The sequence below is a fragment of the Phoenix dactylifera genome, chromosome 2, assembly GCF_051530095.1.
Source record: "Phoenix dactylifera cultivar Ajwa chromosome 2, Ajwa_hap1_PhDact_Kaust_v1.1, whole genome shotgun sequence".
In the NCBI taxonomy this organism is placed as follows: domain Eukaryota; kingdom Viridiplantae; phylum Streptophyta; class Magnoliopsida; order Arecales; family Arecaceae; genus Phoenix; species Phoenix dactylifera.
Genome location: NC_143191.1, coordinates 25,026,859 through 25,046,691, shown reverse-complemented (window position 1 = coordinate 25,046,691; position 19,833 = coordinate 25,026,859). Strand labels below are relative to the sequence as shown.

At 39.9% G+C, this 19,833-nt stretch overlaps 1 pseudogene across 1 annotated transcript; it reads left to right on the top strand.

Annotated features, from left to right (window-relative positions):
* The first annotated feature begins 3,271 nt into the window (after positions 1 to 3,271).
* LOC103718946 (scarecrow-like protein 18 pseudogene) lies at positions 3,272 to 7,276 on the top strand (annotated as a pseudogene). Its single transcript, XR_015975204.1, has one exon. The product of XR_015975204.1 is annotated as a scarecrow-like protein 18 pseudogene (transcript).
* Positions 7,277 to 19,833: the final 12,557 nt, after the last annotated feature.

Sequence of the window (19,833 nt, the reverse complement as noted above, 5' to 3'; positions counted from 1 at the left end):
ATAATTCTTTAGGCAAAAGTATCTCGCATCACTGAGAAACTCTGACCTCATGGGATTTTTTTCATGAAAAAAGAAGCCTTACTGTTTTAAGGTTTCCCTGCCATGATCAACCCTGTTTATTCTCCTTCCATGTTATGCTTCTATTAGTGCTTTCCAATAAACTAGCAGGCACATAGCTGAAGAGCCCAAAATGTTCAATGGTTCAAGAACAGTCAGTGGGCTGCTCTGATACTCTGCATGGAGACCTCGACCTTGCCATGTACTTGACCAGAATTCTGTATCTGGTTTTTACTTTACATACAAATACTTTAGAATCCTAAACCTGCTTTGCCCTTTGGATCGATCTTATTCATGATTTGATCTTTTGATGGATTGAGCTCTGATGCACTGGTTTCATAATAATAACCAGTATAGATATCAATCCTTACGATTTTAGATCTGACCCTAGGATAAAGATTCTGTATTGTTGCTATATATGTCTTGGTGCATGCATTTGCAGAAAGAGGAATCTCAGCCAGACAGAGTCCACTTATATATTTGGGTAGGAGAATTGTGAGGTAAGCCACCATAATTCCTTATTCTCATCCACACCACTCTTCCATTTGCATCCCTCGTCGTATCTTCCGATCACTAAATGCTCTGTAATATAATCCAAAGGTGGTGGTTACAGCCACCACTTTCCGTGTTGTAATGCTCTTTTCTTCCACCTCTCTCTCTCTCTCTCTCTCTCTACTAAATCCACCAAGCTGGTGTCAGAGTCCACTTGAAATAAAGCATCTTCAGGCTAATCTTTCATCCTTGATCTCTGTTTGTTGCTACCAGAAAAATGCCCACCCAATACCATCTGCTTTTTATCTTATATCACAGACAGCGACATGGCGGCCGGCAAACGCAACTGTGGGACTTGAGGAGATGTACGTATGTTTAGCAGGTCGCAATTAGGTCGGAAAAGGCAAATTGGCTCTTAGTTTTTTTAAAAATTAAGCTCTAGGAGAATCTTATGGAGTTCATTGTTAAAGATTTTTTTGTTGAGAATCACAATCCAGGCCTGCTTTTTCCTATCAATAGGACACATATGATGATTAAAGTAAAGCATGGTGGTGGGAAAGGGACATAATTAAGCGAACAAGTAGAAAAAAATCTAGCATAAGATCAACTTGGTATCTTCGTTTCATCCAAAAGTCATACAATCTTATCATGTAGTTAAGCTCCTATGCGGGCATCAGTTTAGCCTTTTGGAAGGATTTTTTTCATTTGAATAACTCCATCTTTGCCAAGCGTAGGAAGAAATGCACCTGGTATTCTTCTGGTTCTAACTCATACGAAAGAAATCTATCATGTAGAAAACCAATTTTCCCATAATTTATATCCTTTGCTTTTGAAAGTGTGATCCTAGTTTTTCCTCCTTCCTCTTCTCAGCCGGTTCTCATTCTTGTGGGAAGTATCCGAGGATGCAAAATATTTTTGGCTGATATCCTCCATTTCCTACCCATGCCCATATCCTAAAGGAACAAAATAAAAGCACCAAGCTTAATAGCAGCGAATTCAGAACAGTCCCCACAACGCATTACAGCAACCGCCTACAGGAATAGTGGTTAACAATGGGAGGCGATGACAAAATTATATCATAAAGTTTCTGATGCCATTTGATGAATACATCCCAGATTATTTAATCATACATCATATTGTACTAATTTGGCTGGTGTGAAATCTCAAACTTTAGTCATGAATAGAATAATAAGACCAGTTTAAAAAACTTTCATGGTATGCCATCTTTTTTCTTTTTTATTCCTTTTCCTAAAGATTGCAATTTATTAGAGGTTATAATGTCTCCAGCATCTGCCATCTCAATCAGAATGTTTACCCATGGCTTGTTATCTTTGTCTAGCATGACATTGGACCAAAATACTGCCATTCAGACAACCTCAGCAGATTAGACATAAGATAGCTCATGGAATTAAAAGAGCTATGAGAAAATCCAGAATGCCACTCCCAAATTCCTCCATGACCAACAATTTGCTAATCGCTGGAGTATGCCCACTTAATCTAACATGTCAGCCAATTAAAGTCTGCTGCACCTTTTAGCTGGTATGCAGTACTTGTCTATGGATTGACTTCAATAAATTTATTATGTAGAGTTTGCTCAACAAATTTATAACACAGGAAGTAAGAAGTTATAAGGAACATAATCAAAACAATGCAAGACAAAAGAGAAAAAGAAAGAACCAGCATGGTACAAGCAAAGAAATGCGAATAACAACAATACAGATATGTGGACCATATTTCTACTCACGTTTATTCACGACCCCTCTACCACTGTCCCTAGTAAATTTAACAAGCATGAAAGAGGCATGGAAATAAACATGCATATCAACAGGATAAATTATGGTACTAACTAGATCTCCTTGGCAAATCATGTGTTTTATTGATAACTAATTACTAATTTTGTTCAAAATCCTTGAAATTGTTATATCTCAATTTGTTTGAATATGAAAATATAGATATGTTAATTCCCTATCACTTAAGGGAGCATCTCTGTCAAAATAATATAGAATTTCTAAGCTACAGAAGTTCATGTTGTAGTTTGTTCTTTCGAAAGATAATCCAATTCTGAAAAATACACGAATTTAGTACGATAGGACAATAAATGATAGAATTTAAATTAACTGAGCACATTTATTGTATATGAATATGACTTATGATTCAGAAACACTCGGAGATTATTACGCTCTTAAGAACAGATAGGAAACACTTCTGAAGGAACCTAAATATCATCCTTCTTAGTTAGGATTCCACCATTTATATGGAACTGAAATTCCTAAAGCATGTTAGTTTGAGAAGATTGTGATATGCCTTTTTGGTGGCATGTCTTCAGAGCATCAAAGATATCTTTTTTTATATAGCGAGGTAGCACATCTTCTTTACACATTGGCTGAATATTATTTGTTTTATAGTGCTGAAATATAATTCACATCCATGCTTTCACTTGGTACCTCTTTTAGCTTAACAGATATATAATCATCTAAAGATGGAGAGGAACCAAAAGGTCATTTGTAATAGAGAAACTACTACTAAAGATATTTCACCCGTTCCGTGAGATGCTGTATTTTTCCTAGCTTTCTCATGTATCATTCTTGGATCTTGGTACCAAGTTTTCTTAGGAAACTGCTGTAAATTTGCAGAAAAAAAAATCTCTCCCTTTATTGAGTAGTAGGTGTTGGGTGGTTGTGTATAATGATGAGAGGGGAAAATAGGAATGACTTTCACGGTGGAGAATTGAGAAGTTCCAACAGAGACCTTTCATGGAAAGAAAAGGCTGCAGGTAGGTTTCAAAGCTCTGAAAAGCTTCTTTCTAAATCCTTTAGGAAATCCATGTGGGCTTCTTTATTTGCAATTCTTTTTGTTAACTTTTGTTAAATTTTTTCATCTATCATGATAACAATTACTTTTGGAAATATCAAGCCTGACATGAACCAGTGGTCCAACATGCCAACAGCCCTGTTCTCAGGTGGGGGTTGGAACTTGGGAAGAGGTTCATTCAATGGCGTGCTAGAAATAAAGATGAGGGAAAAGAATCATAACCAGTGGCCTCTCTTTTATTACATGTCTCCATGTCTTCTTTTATGGTTTAAGTTCCACCGGTTTTGGGTAATAATAAAACCTCATGGGCCCAATAAGTTCATGGCTCTCTTCCCTTTTCCTCCCCTGAACTCCACTCAGTACTCTTACCTAAAAAGCTCTCCCCCATGCAGTTATTCTTTTTGGCATAACTCTCTTTCCTTCCTGATATAAGATTTTCCTTGGGTGGAAAATGAGGCGACAAGCAGAAAAAGAGATTGGACGGTGAGAGAAGCAAAGTGAAAAATTATTGATGATACAAGAGTAGGTGTACAGGGATCCAACAAATGGCAGAAGATTCTCTACAGGGTGGATTTATGTGCATGACAAGTCAGTAAATCCAATTTGATAGAGGTAAACTAACCAAAAATACCAGCTTTTATTCTTATGTCACCCTTCTATTTAGTTATTCTCTCTCATGATGTCCTTAATTTTACTAGTTCGTACTTCTTGCATCAGTACTATCTACTCCATGAACTTCCATTTGTTCCTTTTGTGATGCTGTTCAAAGGAAAGGAAAGGAAGGGAAGATTCTGTCAGTTTTGGTGATTCTCGGGTCTTTTATATATTTCCTCAAGTGAGAAAGATCTTTTCCCACTTCTTTGATCTAATAGGGACTCGAAGAGAGAGAGAGAGAAAGAGAGAGAGAGAGAGAGAGAGAGAGAGAGAGAGAGAGAGAGAGAGAGAGAGAGTTTTGAGGACCCCATCCCCATGGAGCTACATAGATGCATGTTGTTCTCTTTTGTTCCATCATCTGTTCAGTTGAGAGGAAAAAAGATCATTCAGAAAAGCAAGGAATGCATCTTAATCAGCGTCAGCAGGCACCCTGAGTTGGTGGTGTTGGCGATATGTTCCTGTTGATGATATTTCTTCTCATTGGGAGGTGGGTGTGATCGAGCAACCCTCTTTGGCTCATGACCTGCAATACTCCATTTGCTGGCTGCCAGGATGTACAAACATGCATTGCTTTCACATTGATGTGAGTGAACAATGGAGCAAGCAGTGATCAAGACTCGACTGTTTGCTGTGCCCATTCCTTGAGACTTCAGCCTTTTATAGAGGGAGGAGAGGAGGATAACTTGGCTGCTGCAGCAGTTCATCTCGAACCGATGACAAGAGAAGAGACTGCAAGGATTTTATCTGGAATCCATCAGTCAAAGTTCGTACATGGTGACAAAACAAAAGATGGTTGGAGTTGGGAGGTTTGAGTAGTTTCTCTTCACCTGCTAAAAGCTTTGCATGTTGGATGAAGAGGATTAAAAGAGAATACTGGAAAAGAAGTTCTCCAGACTGCTGCAGTAGATCTGTCCTCTTGATTTCCTCCTTTTTTAGCAGTAGTTTAGGAGCATCTTTTGCTTCTCAGTGTCTTTATCTTATAGTCATTATCGTTACCATTCTTGCACTCATCCCTTCCATTATTACTTGCTTGCTGAGTGGCGATCTATTTTTTCACACATGCTCATGGAACCCTACTCACCATCCCATCTCTCTCTTGCCTTGGTTCTCTCTTTCCTAACCTGGCGGTTCTAACTTTCACTGCTTCTGCTGCATCGCCACTCAAGTTTATTGAATGTTTTAGATTCCTCCCTTTCATTTACCTGCTCCTAAGCTAATATTAAATCAGTTTACATAGAGGCTATCAAAGTCCAAAAGCAAAGGATCTAGAAAAGGACAAAAGAAGGTATAAAGCTCTCTTTTCTCTCTCTCTCTCTCTCTCCCTCTCTAGAATACTATGGAGAGAGAAAGGGGCCTTTTGAATGCTCTCCTCTCTGTCTCTTGTTGAACATGCCCTCTCAAAGCAACTGCATGCATTCTTAGATGTTCATCAACGCAAGGGACCGCAAACCTCCCATGCTATGTTTGCCTTCTCGCTGGACCCATAACTCCACTCCATTCCTCGGCTTCACAACCTCCGCCTGCTACTTGAGATGCTCACCTCATTGAATTCACACGGAGGAGGAGGCGGCGCACAACACCATGACCACCGCCACCCCAGCCATCAAAGCTTACCACGTGGACATATCGCCCCATCAACCCGTTCCTGCCAGTTGCTGATCGGCTGCGCCGAGCTCATCCACCGCGCCGACTACTCCGCCGCCCGCCGCATCATCTCCCTCCTCTCCACCATCTCCTCTCCCCATGGCGACTCCACCGACCGCCTCGTCCACCAATTCACCCGTGCCCTCTCGCTCCACATCGACAGCCTCACTCATCTCGTCCCCCCCTCATTCTTCTCGTCCAATGGTGACACCCTCCAGTCCTCCTACCTCTCCCTAAACAAAGTCACACCCTTCCTCCGCTTTGCTCACCTAACCGCCAACCAAGCCATTCTCGAGGCCGTCGATGGCCGCCAATCCATCCACATCCTCGACTTCGACACCTCGCATGGTGTGCAATGGCCTCCTCTCTTGCAAGCCATCGCCGAACGTTCTGAGCCCTCCAACCGGCCGTCCGTCCGCATCACCGGCACCGGCACCGACCTTGATGTCCTCCACCGAACTGGCGACCGCCTCAAAGCATTCGCCAGCTCTTTAGGCCTCAGGTTCCAATTCCACCCCCTTCACCTCCCTACCACCAATCCTGATACTAGTGCTAGTTTCAGCTCTTTCCAACCGCACCCGGGCGAGACCCTGGCTGTGAATTGCACGCTGTTCTTGCACAAGCTTCTGAGGGATAGAGGCAGCGACGATCCTGTGTGCAAACTTATGGCTTTCCTTCGTGCGGTCAAGGAGATGAACCCAGCAGTGGTGACAGTTGCTGAGAGGGAGGCTAGCCACAACTCACCGGTATTCTTGCAAAGGTTCATGGAGGCATTGGATCACTACGCGGCGTTTTTCGAGTCTTTGGAGGCTACACTGCCGCCCAAGAGCCGGGAGCGGCAAGAGGTGGAGGAGATGTGGCTTGGGAGGGAGATCGAAGACATAGTCGGCAGGGAAGGGGAGGAGAGGAGGGAGCGGCACGAGCGGTTCGAATGGTGGGAGGCTCTGATGAGGGGTAGGGGTTTCTCCAGCCTCCAGCTGAGCCCCTTTGCACTGACGCAGGCAAAACTGCTGCTCCGGCTGCACTACCCTTCGGAAGGTTACCAGCTTATTCAGATGTCGAAGAACTGCTTGTTTCTAGCTTGGCAGCACAAGCCCCTCTTCTCAGTCTCTTCTTGGCACGTCATGCAGCCAAGCCAGAAAGAACCCTAGTTGATCTCCTCAATTTGTTAGCTTTGCATATGCCTCTTTGATCCAATTTCCATTTTCCTTGGTGGCGAGTTTTGCTTCTTTAAAACCAGTGGGGTTCTCAGATGACAAAAAAAAAACAACTAGAAAAGAGGGACCAAAATATAGATACATCGATAGGTTGATATAGCATTAAATGGTGAGGTCTTTGCTGAAAAACCCTAACCATGATTGTTCGACTCTGCTTGATGTTTCATGAGTATGATGGTGCACATTGCAATGGCGAAATTTTTGTAGTAGTGAAGAAAAAGATGTAGAGTGACCAGCTTCACTTATAAGAAAGTAGTGAAGAAAAGAGAATCTTATGTCTCAGCAATTTACTTGCTCTCTTTGTTTGGCTAGTCCATTTGCTAGCCAGCTCCCTGCAATTTAGCTATCCCTGTAATCCTGCGATATATTGCAGTGTTTCAGATGTCAAATTCTTAGATGCCATCGACGAAGTCACAGTATTGTGGTTGTTCGTATGGCCTTTGCTTAGGCTTTTGGGCTATAATGTTGCTTGTGCTAGTGCTTTGCCTCACCCGTGTTCTTTTTCTTTATGGGTCCTCATGTTTGCATGGTTTTTTGCTACATCACTGTCCTGCTTCTTGGTGGTTTGTGCTATATTTCCTTATTTTACTGATTATGCCGGGTCTCCACTAGCCACTACTTAAAGCCCTACAATATAACAGTACAGCAAATGGGATTTATGAGATTAATCAACACATATATAGGCCCTTCTTCTCTGCAGATGAATAACCTGTATTTCTAATATATTCTTTTTTCTAGTGCTTAATTCCAAGATATGTGGGAGGTGCTCTTGATTTCTGCACCCATTCGTTCCCTCGATATAATCCATGGCACTGCACCATTCCATTCCCACCACCTTAAATTCTGCCTCTTGTCCCCTCAAACAAAACCATTGGACTTCTAAACCTAAATTTAGGCGGTCACCTTGTCCCCTTTCAAGAAATCCCCTTGGGAATTACATCATCAACAGACCCCTTAAGCTTCGGGATGTACCTTAGCAAACTATATTGTCATTGTATCGAGCATTCTAATACCTCTTGTAGAATGTGGTCTAAATGGCAGTTATAGTCTTCAAATTTAAGTTACACCATTAGAATATATGATTTGCTCTTGCTTCACGTCGAAGAGAAGTTTGTATTTTCATATGGGGAAATTATGGTGGCAAATAAAAACTTTAGATAGATATGATGAATTCCCCCCCGCGTGGTGGGGATAGATAGAGATGCATCACCCTCATGCACCATAATTTATTTTAATTTCTTCTTTATCATTTCTTTACCATTATCTACATGTTACCGAAATCTAGTACTTTTGTTCCATAATCACTAAAGCATGCATATACGTTAGCCCATAAGTGCTCCTGTAAGAGCAAGAAAAACAATATATACTATGCTCTTTAAAAGCTTAATACCCCCACTTATGTGCGGACGAGACCATGCCTATGGTGGGATAGCTGAGTCAAAAACAGATAAGATCAAACAATAAATAAACTAGGGATAATTAAATAAATTATTAAACTGGAAAAATTAGAACTTATAACTTCTAGCAAACTTGAGCTGTAATATCATATAAAAATATGTGAATGTAATATTTATTCACATCACAAATATGATATATATAAAGAAACATAATTCCATGATTTATGGGAATGTATTTGGTATGCCGTCCCATATGATCCCATGATTGATGGGAATATATATGGTATGACACCCCATAAGATGGATGGACTCTACATGGCATTTGATCCCACAAAATTCCATAATTGATAAAACATATATGGTATGTGATCCCACAAGATTGACTGGATATCTATGATATGTAATTCCAAAAACATTTACATAATTGATGGGAAATATAGCATCTATTTTAATTAGTCATGATTTTTCCAGTACCCTAGACAAGATAAGCTACTAATTAACCATACATAATATAGATAGGTGGCTAAGCTCGACTGCATCCCGTCATTATTTTTCTTTTCCATCAGCTTCTACCAACATGTTAACAATTCCTTTTCTTTTCCAAGTAGTCATGACTTTGGTTGTTCAAGATACTGGGAAAAGGGCACATATCAATAGCATTTGAGGCCCCAAGTAAGGTAATAATTAGAAACCCTTAAATTCAAGGAGAAGATTTCTATTTTTTTTTTTCTAATCAATTCCTATTCGGAGTTGGATCCTCTAACATTCTTAAATTCTTTCTTGTATTTTCCATCCATTTTATATTCTTTTTGATACTCCAGTCAACCGTGATGGCCTCTCATGATTTGTTTTACATTTTGTGAAATGAAGCCTGGTGGAGCGACCACCATTTTGCTTAAAAGAAAAGAGAGGGCAAGAAAAACTTTGAGCCTTTACTTCCCCTCCCCACCATGCAACCTGTTAAGACAAAAGCTAGACAAAACCTATGCTTCTCTTAGGGGTTATTAGGAGACCTGTGACTAGAGCTGCGGGTGCAGGCCAACCTACTTATTTGGATGCCTACAACTCAAGTTGCACATAAGTTAAGTTACCCATTGGACTATAACTTAGAGCTATCTTGCCATAGGTCTACTTGCAGTTAAAATAGTCACAAGTTAAGTTGCAACCATGAGTAAGCATACTAATTTAAAAAATTCTCTTCTGCTCCTGCCCTTCCGCTTTTCTTTTCCACCCCTACTCTTAAGTCTTAAGTCCCTCTTTGTCGCCACTCTTGATGCTGCTACCGGCCCTGCTACCTCCGAGAGGTCCATGACCACCTCCTCCATCTTGAACTTCACCTCAAAAGGCCTCTCTACCTCATGCATCCCTCTTTCTCTCCTCTCCCGCTCTGCTCTTGAGTCCCTCCTCATCGCCGCCATCAATGCTATTGCCGCCCTTGTCACCATCAGGAGGCTCACAACCACCTCCTCTATCTCGAACTTCATCATGCCGCCCTCCTTCTCCATCATCGCCCATTCCCTCCACCCCTCTATTGCACCTTCACTGCCATCCTCAAGGCTTGCACCAATACCCACTTTCTCCCAATGGGAGTCCAGATCCACAATCAGGCCCTATTTATTAACAACTTCATCACCAATCTCTTCATCCAAAACATTCTCTCTCCATGTACATCGAGTGCTCTGATCTGACATCTGCTCGCAAGGTGTTCAATAGAATATTTGTCAAAGATATCCCTCTTTTTCACAAACTCTTTTCCAAACACAAGAAGTGTGCTTCCTTTTAAGTCAATAGTGCAACTTATGTTGTAGCACGTTTTGAGTTGCAGTGCCCTAAAGCTTTGAGAATATGAACTCACATAGGCCTCAAAGTTTTTACAAAATTTTCTCAAAGATCTCGACTACTTGACCCCATGACAAAATTTACCGTATAGAGCCATTCCCACTCATGCCGATGAAATGAGAGTCCAAGACCACCATGTAAGATTTTCCCCTTTTATTGGAAGCTTTTTCAGAAAAAAAATTTATTTTATATTTTCCCAAAATCTAGTCAATTTGTTTTTCTCTAAATAGTAGATTTGACAAATGGGCAGGTAGACTTGCATTATATAAATTTCTTCTCTATTCAGCTAAAAAGATTTTTGCAGCCAGACTCAAATTTGTAGAGATTTAAAAATTCACAGCAAATCACAAGTACTGGTTTGGAAGCTAAAGCTTAACAAATTAAAAAAATTTAAAACAAATATATCTATGCTTTCTAACAAGAGATCTTACCCGTCTGTTCATCTAAAAGGAATTTAAGTGATGGTGAGAAACCTTTATTGTAATTTCTCACATGAGATAGCCATCCATGTGGCTCTTCATATATATATTCTTTTGTTTTGATATTTATTCTTTGCACTTCATTTTTTTTCTTATTTTGATTTTAAACAATAAAAGAGTATTATTTTTGAAAAATAGGATGGAAGGAAATCTAGCCAAAATTAAGATGAAGGCAGGATCAAAAGTAAGTAGTTAGTTGCCTAGACTTCCCTTTTTACTTACTAAATATTTTACCAACTCAGCCAGTTTACACCGTCGATACTAAAGACTAATTAATTCATCCATCTCTCATTTTTTTGAGAAACTGTTTTAATTTACCCTCCTTAGGCTCTATTTGGCTGACAAAAATAGAAGGTTAAAATTATCTTTTGATTTTTCATTGTTTGATAGAAAAAATGTTTAGAGGTTAAGAAGTCAAAATATCCTTGCAAGGCATGTAATAATTTTTTTAATAATTTTGAAAAAAAATAAGAATAAATAAGCACATAAAAGGAGTCCACCTGTGCCTCAACCACTTTCTTTTTAACTTACTCTTCAATTTTGTGAATTTAACCGTACAAGATCTCTCTCTCTCTCTCTCTCTCTCTCTCTCTCTCTCTCTCCCTCTCCCTCCCTCTCTAGTTTGTTTTTAACAAGTGTACAAAGCTTTAGCCATAGTTTGAGGAGTGTTATAATAGCCAATTATATCAAATTTTAAGCATTCTCATGTGCATCATTTTTTTTGTGGTAAGATATGTATGTAAGGTAGTCTCAGACTCCATCTTGTACATAGTTTATATTTTTAGTTGTTTCTGTGTTTTCCATCCAAAGCCATGTTTAGGCTTGAATTTTCAGTCGAGTCATGTACTGGGACTACCGAGCAAAAAGGGTCCACCTAGGTATGATAGAAAGCCTAACTCAACTACAAACCACTACACTTAATTGCTTGAGCCTTGGCCTTTCTTCAATACCCACGGTCATCACTCATCTCTACAAACGAAGGAGGATGGATGATAGTCTTGAAAATAGAATTGTGCATGTTGAATGTATGAAAGAAGGGGGGAAGGGGGGAAGGAAGTTAGAAAAGAAAAAAAATACAACATAAATCTGCAAAAATACGCACAGAGAAAAAAAAAAACATTGTTCATGTGAACAGTAACCTGACTCGAGCTACTGTTTACGGAACACTCACTACAGCAAAATTGGTTTGTGCCAACACTTTTTGCTCTAGCGCCTAAAATGGCCGATGCTTGTAAAAAGCATTGGCAATATACGACGCTAATTAGTGTCGTTGTAGTGTGTGACCTAAGACGATGCTTATTCACGTCGTCGAAAATCTAATTCTAAACAAAACCTAGCAGCCGCCCCCTTCTCCCCCATCCTCGATCGATATCAAGCCCTAGCCGACCCTCCTCCCTCCTCTTCAGCGCTGACCCTCCTCCTTCCTCTCCGGCGGCGGCGCTCCAGCATTCGGCGTCCTCCGCACACCGGCTCCCCACCCTCTCCTCCAACTGTTTCTCCCGATGAATCTCCGGCCGAAGGTATGGAAGAAGAATCTCTTATTCCGTTCTAATTTCGCAATTTTGATCTCGTGATAGCGTTTTAATCTCTAAATATTTTAATTAACTTGGTGAAATATAGTTTTGATTATCTTTTATCTCCTCCTTCCGATTTTTGTACTTCTCTAGATATTATTAGTTGGTGGAATTTCGTGCGTGAACACTATGTTCTGTACTCATCTTCTAGTTGGAGAGGGCACATACAATTTTTTCTTAGAGGTAGCAATGTTTGCTTAAAAAGAATGTACTAAGTGGATCTGATTTAGACCAATTAGAAGATGGCTTTTGGATGCACCGAAAGCCATTTCAAGCATTTCTCTGGATCCAACATTCAAATGCTGGATCCAACACGGACTCCCATCCGTGTGGAGACCTAGTCCTACTCCTATATATGGTAAAGGCATGGAATCGAAGTGTTTGAGAAGAACTTTTCTCATAACTTCTTTGTCTCTCTTACTTAAAGCTAATAAAAATGGACATTTGAACTCCTTGCATGTCTGTGTGATCTGATTGACTGAACTAATGGTTCTAGGGCTTCTTCACATGCTTGTTTGTGCCCTAAATCTACCTCCCTTGAAGTGTTTGAGAAGATTTTTTTTCATAACTTTTTGTTTCTCTCTTGCTTAAAGCTAATAAAAATGGACATTTGAACTCCTTGCATGTCTGTGTGATCTGGTTGACTGAACTAGTGGATCTAGGGCCTCTTCACATGTTTGTTTGTGCCCTAAATCTACCTCCCTCAAAGTGTTTGAGAAGAATTTTGGAAAGTGAAGGGTACTTTTTATAATTTAGTACTCCTGAATGTTGTCAAAGGTTGCTATAAAGGGGCCTAGGAAGTATTGGCTACATGCTTGCGCAACTCCAATCCATAAGAGCCTACTAGCTTTAGGGCCCCACGTAGCAAAACTAACCAGTCATATATCAATTAGAGTTTAATTTTGAAAAGCCACCCTATAGATCCATGAGTTTGTATTAGTGATTCATACCCTAATTTTGTTTATTATTTTTTTTATATTAGTTGCAATTCAATCAGTATTTTAATAGAATGGACAAAAGTTGGATAAATAAGTCGAGATTCAGTGCCGAATATTTGAATGGAGTTCAGAATTTCGTTAAGTTTGCTTTTGAAAAATCTGAAATGAGGATGGAACATTACTAATAGACAGTTGGACGGAAGATAAGGACAAGTGGGAGAAAGATAAGTGCTATTGGGGAAGTTGTTGGATGAGGATTAGTAGAGAAGTTATAGAAACCATTTTGGAGAATTTTAAGAAGATTGTTTAGCTATTGGCGCCTATAAAAAAAAAAAGGAACAACAACCATTAAAAAAAAGAGAGGAAGAAAACCTAGAAAGATGAGTGCCATTGTCGGTGAAGCCTTGAGAAATCCTTTTTCTTCCACTTTCATTCTACTTCTTGACCTATTTCTTCTTGGAGCCACCTTCTCGACCCCGTCATCCTTCATCTCAATGCCTTGATGGAGTGCGGCCTGAATATTCTCATTGGATTGGAGGGACCAAACTTGCAGAGGTAATTATCCGACTAGTTCTATCACCATCTTTTATCCAGCCCTCATTTTTTCATCTACCAATCATTATCTCTACCCATCATCATTACCATCATTGTCATCTATTACATTCTTGGAATCCGAGTTTACTGGCAGTAGTTTTTTATTGTTCTGTTGTAGTTATTTTTAGTTTGCCGCACTCATTAATTAGGCTTCATTAATAAGATATCTATCATGTTCTATTTTGTGTTCACATACCTTTATGATGATCTTTTGGGATAATGAGCATTTGCTGAAGTGTCTAATCAATCGCACCATAATTGACTATTATGAAATCATTCTACACCTGTAGTAGTCGATTATAGGTTGCACCAAAATGGTATCAGAGCCAATAGGTATTGCATATCTAGAGATCTTCATTAAGCATCATAACATTCTTTTTTTTTGCACTTTAAATTCTGAGAATTAAATTTCTGCACTTCAAAACAGAGAAGTATATTTTCTAGATTAAAAAAATGTAAATTATATTTTCTGCATTTAAAACTACAAAAATTTTAATTTTTGAAGTTAAAAATACAAAAAATATAGTTTCTGCATTTTGAAAACAAAAAAAAAAATTATGCATTCATTTTCCACATTTAAAAAATAAAAAATATATATTTACATTAAAATATTAATTTTTGGCAAAAAATAAAAAAATTGAAAAAAATCTGTTTCACCTCCATAACATTAGAAATACCTTCAAAATAATTTTGGGTCGAATCTTAGCCTACAATCATGTTTAAAAATTGGCAAGATGTATTTAGAGCCCAACAGCAAACCTTAGAGCAAATCCAACGATAGGTAGAACACCGCTTCAATTTCATGACTAGACTAGAATTGAACATACCTGAGATAGTAAGATCTGGGAGAGAGAAATATCATCAGAATGAACTAAGACGTAGAGTCAGACCTCAAGGTAGACAAAGAGTCAATCAAAGGGTAGGCGAGAATAGTGAGTTAGATGAGATAAAAAATGACTTAGATGACCGTCCATTATGTAGAAATAGAGAGAGACCACCATATGTAAAACCCCCTCGTGCTAGATATTGGGATGATGGCATTAAGATAGATATTGAGAATTTTGAGGGGCATTTTTAGCCAGATGCTTTTATTGATTGGGTCGACAAAATCGACTAATATTTTGATTTGAAGAAAATTTCTGAGGATAAAGAAGTCAAATTTGTGATCCTCAAATTAAAGGAACATGCACTGGTTTGGTCGAAGCAACTCCAGGAACGAAGAGTTCAACAAGGTAAGGATAAGATCCGTACCTGGAGTAAGATAAAGGAGAAGTTGATGCAGCGATTTGTCCCGTTGGATTATTGCCAAAACTTCTATTTGAAATTCAAAAATCTCCGACAAAGGACTAGGACCGTGGATGAGTACACCGAGGAGTTCTATGAGCTCCAAGCAAGAAACGACCTTAGTGAGGACTCTATTCATGTTGCCAATAGATATATCAATGGCTTGAGATGGGACATCCTAGACCAGGTGGAGATGTTCGATGTCTTGAGTATTGATGATGCCCATCGCCGTGCACTGAGAGTAGAAGCACAACAAAAATGAACCAGTGGTCGAAAGTGGAACTCAAACAGAAACTCCACTACCCAAGAAAAAAGTCAGTGAATAAGACAATAAGTTTTCAGAACCCTACTAAGACCATAACTGCCCTAAAGCCCAATTCTAATAAAGAATTATGGGACTAAGGCAAAGGCGTACTAGCACCAGCACCTGATTCCACTATCATTTGCTATAAGTGCCGATAATCCGGACACAAATCCTCTGAATGTCCCCTGAGAAAATCTCGGCCTCAGTCACATCTGATTGAGCAAGGATGCCAGAATGATTTAGATGAACCCAATCTAGAGGCAAATGAGGGTGAATCTGAACAGGACGATGAGTTGGAGAACGACAATGTCCACATTACAAGTGATGAGGTGGGCCCACTCATGGTGATTCACCGTGTCATGGTCGCACCTAAGCAACTTGTCTAGGATAATTGGTTGAGGCGAAGTATTTTCTTAACTATAGATACTGCAGGAGGATATAGATGTTCTATCTTGATTGATAGTGACAGTACTGAAAACTTTGTGTCTCAACACATGGTTGATAAACTAAAGATACCTACACAAAAGATTCATAAACTATATAAGGTGTCTTGGTTTAAGGAGGGAGTTAAGATTTCAGTCACCCACATGTGTCTAGTAGAGTTTTCCATTGGGAAATGTTACCAAGATCAGGTATGGTGTGACATTATACCTATAAAAGTGTGCCACGTGTTGTTGGGTAGGCCTTGGCAGTATGATAGAAAGACCCAACATGACGGAGGAAAGAATACATATTATTTTGTGAAAGATAAAATGAATATAACACTCTATCCATAAAAAGAATTGTATGGGTATAACATGAAAAATTCTGTGAAAGAAAGAGGCAAAAAACCTACTCAAAGGGTCTTGATTTTAAATTTAAAATCTTTCAAGGCTAAACTGAAAGAGGACTCGGTAGTAGAAAAAGAGATCTAGGAGGAAGTGGAGATTCCAAAGGCAGTCCAACCTTTATTGTCTGAATTCAAGGACCTAATTTATGAGGATCTTCCAGATGGCTTAACATCCATGAGGGACATTCAGTATTACATTAATCTAGTCCTGGGTGCAAGTTTGTCACACTTACCTCACTATAGGATGAGTTCGATTGAGTACGAGGAGCTGAACAAGCAGGTGACCGAACTCTTACGAAAGGGTTTCATTCGTAAGAGCATAAGTCCATGTGATGTACCTACTTTTCTCCAAAGTTGATCTCAAGAGTAGGTACTATCAGATTAGGATATGCCCAAGAGATGACTGGAAGACTGCCTTAAAATCAAAGGATTATATGGGTGGTTGGTCATGCCATTTGGTCTATCCAATGCCCCAAGTACATTCATATGCACCATAAACAAGGTACTTAGACCATTCATAAGAAAGTTCATAGTGGTGTACTTTAACGATATTTTGATATATAGTCCTAGCCCTGAGTCTCACTTAGATCATTTGAGGCTAGTGTTGTAGACACTTCGAGACCATAAATTGTATACAAATCTAAAGAAATGTGTCTTTTTGTCTGATAGTCTGATTTTTTTGGGTTACATTGTGTCATCAGAGGGCATAAAGGTTGACCCTAATAAGGTAAAGGCCATCGAGTCGTGGCCTGCATCTAAGACGATCACGAAAACCAGGAGTTTCCATGGGTTAGCTTCATTTTACCGACAGTTCATTCGTAATTTCAGTACCTTGGTAGCCCCAATAACTGATTGTCTAAAGAAGAATCCCATCAAGTGAACACCCGCAGCAGAAAAGAGTTTCCAACTCGTTAAGACCAAGCTGATCAGTGCATCTGTCCTTGCATAATCCAACTTTGATAAGGTCTTCGAGGTGGATTGTGATGCCTCACATGTAGGCATAAGAACTGTCCTGAGTCAGGAAGGACGTCTTGTGGCTTACTTTAGTGAAAAATTGAATAACACTCATTCACGTTACTCTACGTATGACATAGAATTTTATGCAGTCGTTTAGGCTTTGCGCTATTGGATGCATTATCTCATTCAACGGGAGTTTGTACTCAACTCTGACCACGAGGCTTTGAAATACTTGAATTTACAAATGAATAGAAGACATGCTAAGTGGTCCACTTTCCTGCAAGAGTATACATTCCACTTGAAATATAAGTCTAGAACCACTAACAAAGTGGCAGATGCCTTGAGTCGTCGAGTTTATTTGTTAGCCACTTTGAGGGCGTGAGTTACAAACTTTGATGCCATGAAGGATAAGTATGCTACTGACCCATATTTTGGTGAGATTTGAGAGTCATATCAGACGACTGGGTCAGTTTCGTCCGATAGCTTTCACATTCAGGACGGATTCCTGTTTAGAGGATCACGCTTGTGCATATGTGGAGATGAATTGCGTGAGACTTTAATTCGAGAATTTCATAAAGGAGGGTTAGCTGCTCATGATGGACAAAGCCGCACTTTAGGATTCCTAATTGAGAGGTATTTCTGGCCTAAGATGATAGACGACGTCATTAGATACATGCGAAAATGTCAATATTATCAACAAGAAAAGGAAAAGGTCCAGAATACAAACTTGTACACTCTGTTGCCTATCCTTAGTGGCCTTTAGGAGGATGTCACCATGGACTTCATTGTAGGACTACCCATGACAGCTAGGAAGGTTGATTCGATTTTTGTTGTGATGGACCAATTTTAAAAAATGGCACATTTCATTCCATGTAGGAAAACATCTGATGCATCTCATATAGCATATTTATTTTTTTAAGAAATTGTTACACTGCATGGTTTTCCAAGATCATTCACATCTGATAGGGACACAAAATTCACTAGTTATTTTTTAAAAACTCTTTGGAGCAAATTAGGAACAAAATTAAACTTCAGCAATGCTTATCACTCCCTTAACAAAATTAAATTCACTATCTCTTTCAGTGCCTTCTTCGATTCCCCGAGGGAACCTTCTCTTTATCTTTCAGTTTTTTCATTGGAAACGAAATCAATCAATGAAGAGAGAGAACTTTCAAGAGGAAGAAAAGTAAACCGTACACTTGGTAACATCCTTAGATGTTTGGTTAGTGAGCGTCCTACTTAGTGAGACTTGGTTTTAGCACAGGCTGAATTTGCATACAATAACTTTATAAATCATACTATTACTAAGTCTCCATCTATGGTTTTCCTATTCCACACATACTTAAACGTGCTTCCATTCTCTATCATGGTCGGATAAGTGTCGAAGCAAAAGACAATAATGAGCAGGTCTGTTGCCCAGATAGACAACCCAAGAGGGGGGGGGGTGAATTGGGTTTTAAAATAATTTTGCAATTAAAACGTTGTGGATGACTAATTAATGCTTTACCAAGATGATTAATTAATTGCTATGTGCTGTGAATGAAATAAGAATAAAAGAAAGAGACACACAATCACAAACACAAGGCTTTTATAGTGGTTCGGAGCTAACCCTTGCTCCTACGTCCACTCCCCAAGTCTCACTTGGAAATTCACTATAACCCCTCGGATTACAGCCGGTTGTTTTACAAGCTCACAACCAAATTTGTTGTTTTACGAGCTCACAACGAACTCGGTCGGTTTTTCCTGGCTCACCGACTAGAACCACCCCGATTGTTTTTCCGGGATCACAATCGAACCCTTACACGTTGGTTTTACACTCGGCTCACCAACCAACCTCTACACCCTTGATTCAATCCCCCGATTGAACCAAGCAAAGACAATATGGAAAGAATAAGAAACAAACAGAAAAACTGAGCTTCTTAAAAAGCAGATTTGCTACAATATAAACTAGAGAGAAGTTAAGAGCCCTCAAACACTTTTGAGTTGGAGTAGAGTAGGGCTTCTTGAACTTTGAGTCTCCTCTGGAATGTCTGGTCGACTTGAATGCAGGAGGAGGCTTCTTTAAAATGCTGGAAAGAGGAAGTTGGATGGAGTTAATGACGCTCTTCCTTCTTTTCGTTGAAGACAAGTATGCAGAGAATGAATGCTTGATTTCTTTGAATGGAATGGTGCTTCCCTGCCTTGCTACAGTCCTCTGTGGCTATTTAAGCCATCCCCCACGAAAACTAGCCGTTAGACACCTTTTTCTGCCCGTTCTGCACACTCTGCACAACCTGACAATATGTCCGTTGGGGGTCGGAGTCGACTCGCGCGATCAGGAGTCGACTCGGCTGTAGCGGGAGTCGACTCATGCTTTTCTGGAGTCGACTCGGCAACTGTTCCGGATTTGAATTAAAGTGGCCTCTTCGACTGGGAGTCGACTCGACTTGACCCGAAGTCGACTCGCCAACTTCTGGAGCTGACTTGGCATTTTCGGAGTCGGCTCATCCCATGAAGTCCACGGAGCCAATTTTCAACCTGGCCCACTCGAGTCGACTCGACAATCCTGGGAGTCGACTCGGCGCTCAGAGCCCGAACTCCCGATCTTCTGTCTTTTGGCTCGTCCAGTCTTGGAGTCGACTCGGACTGTTCTGGAGTCGACTCGGCTCTCAGTTTTCGAAACATGGCCTTCTGCCTTTTTGGTGTAGCGCTGCCTTGGGGTCGACTCGAGCTGTCTGGGAGTCGACTCGGCTCTCAGAGACAATAATTCGGTCTTCTATCTTT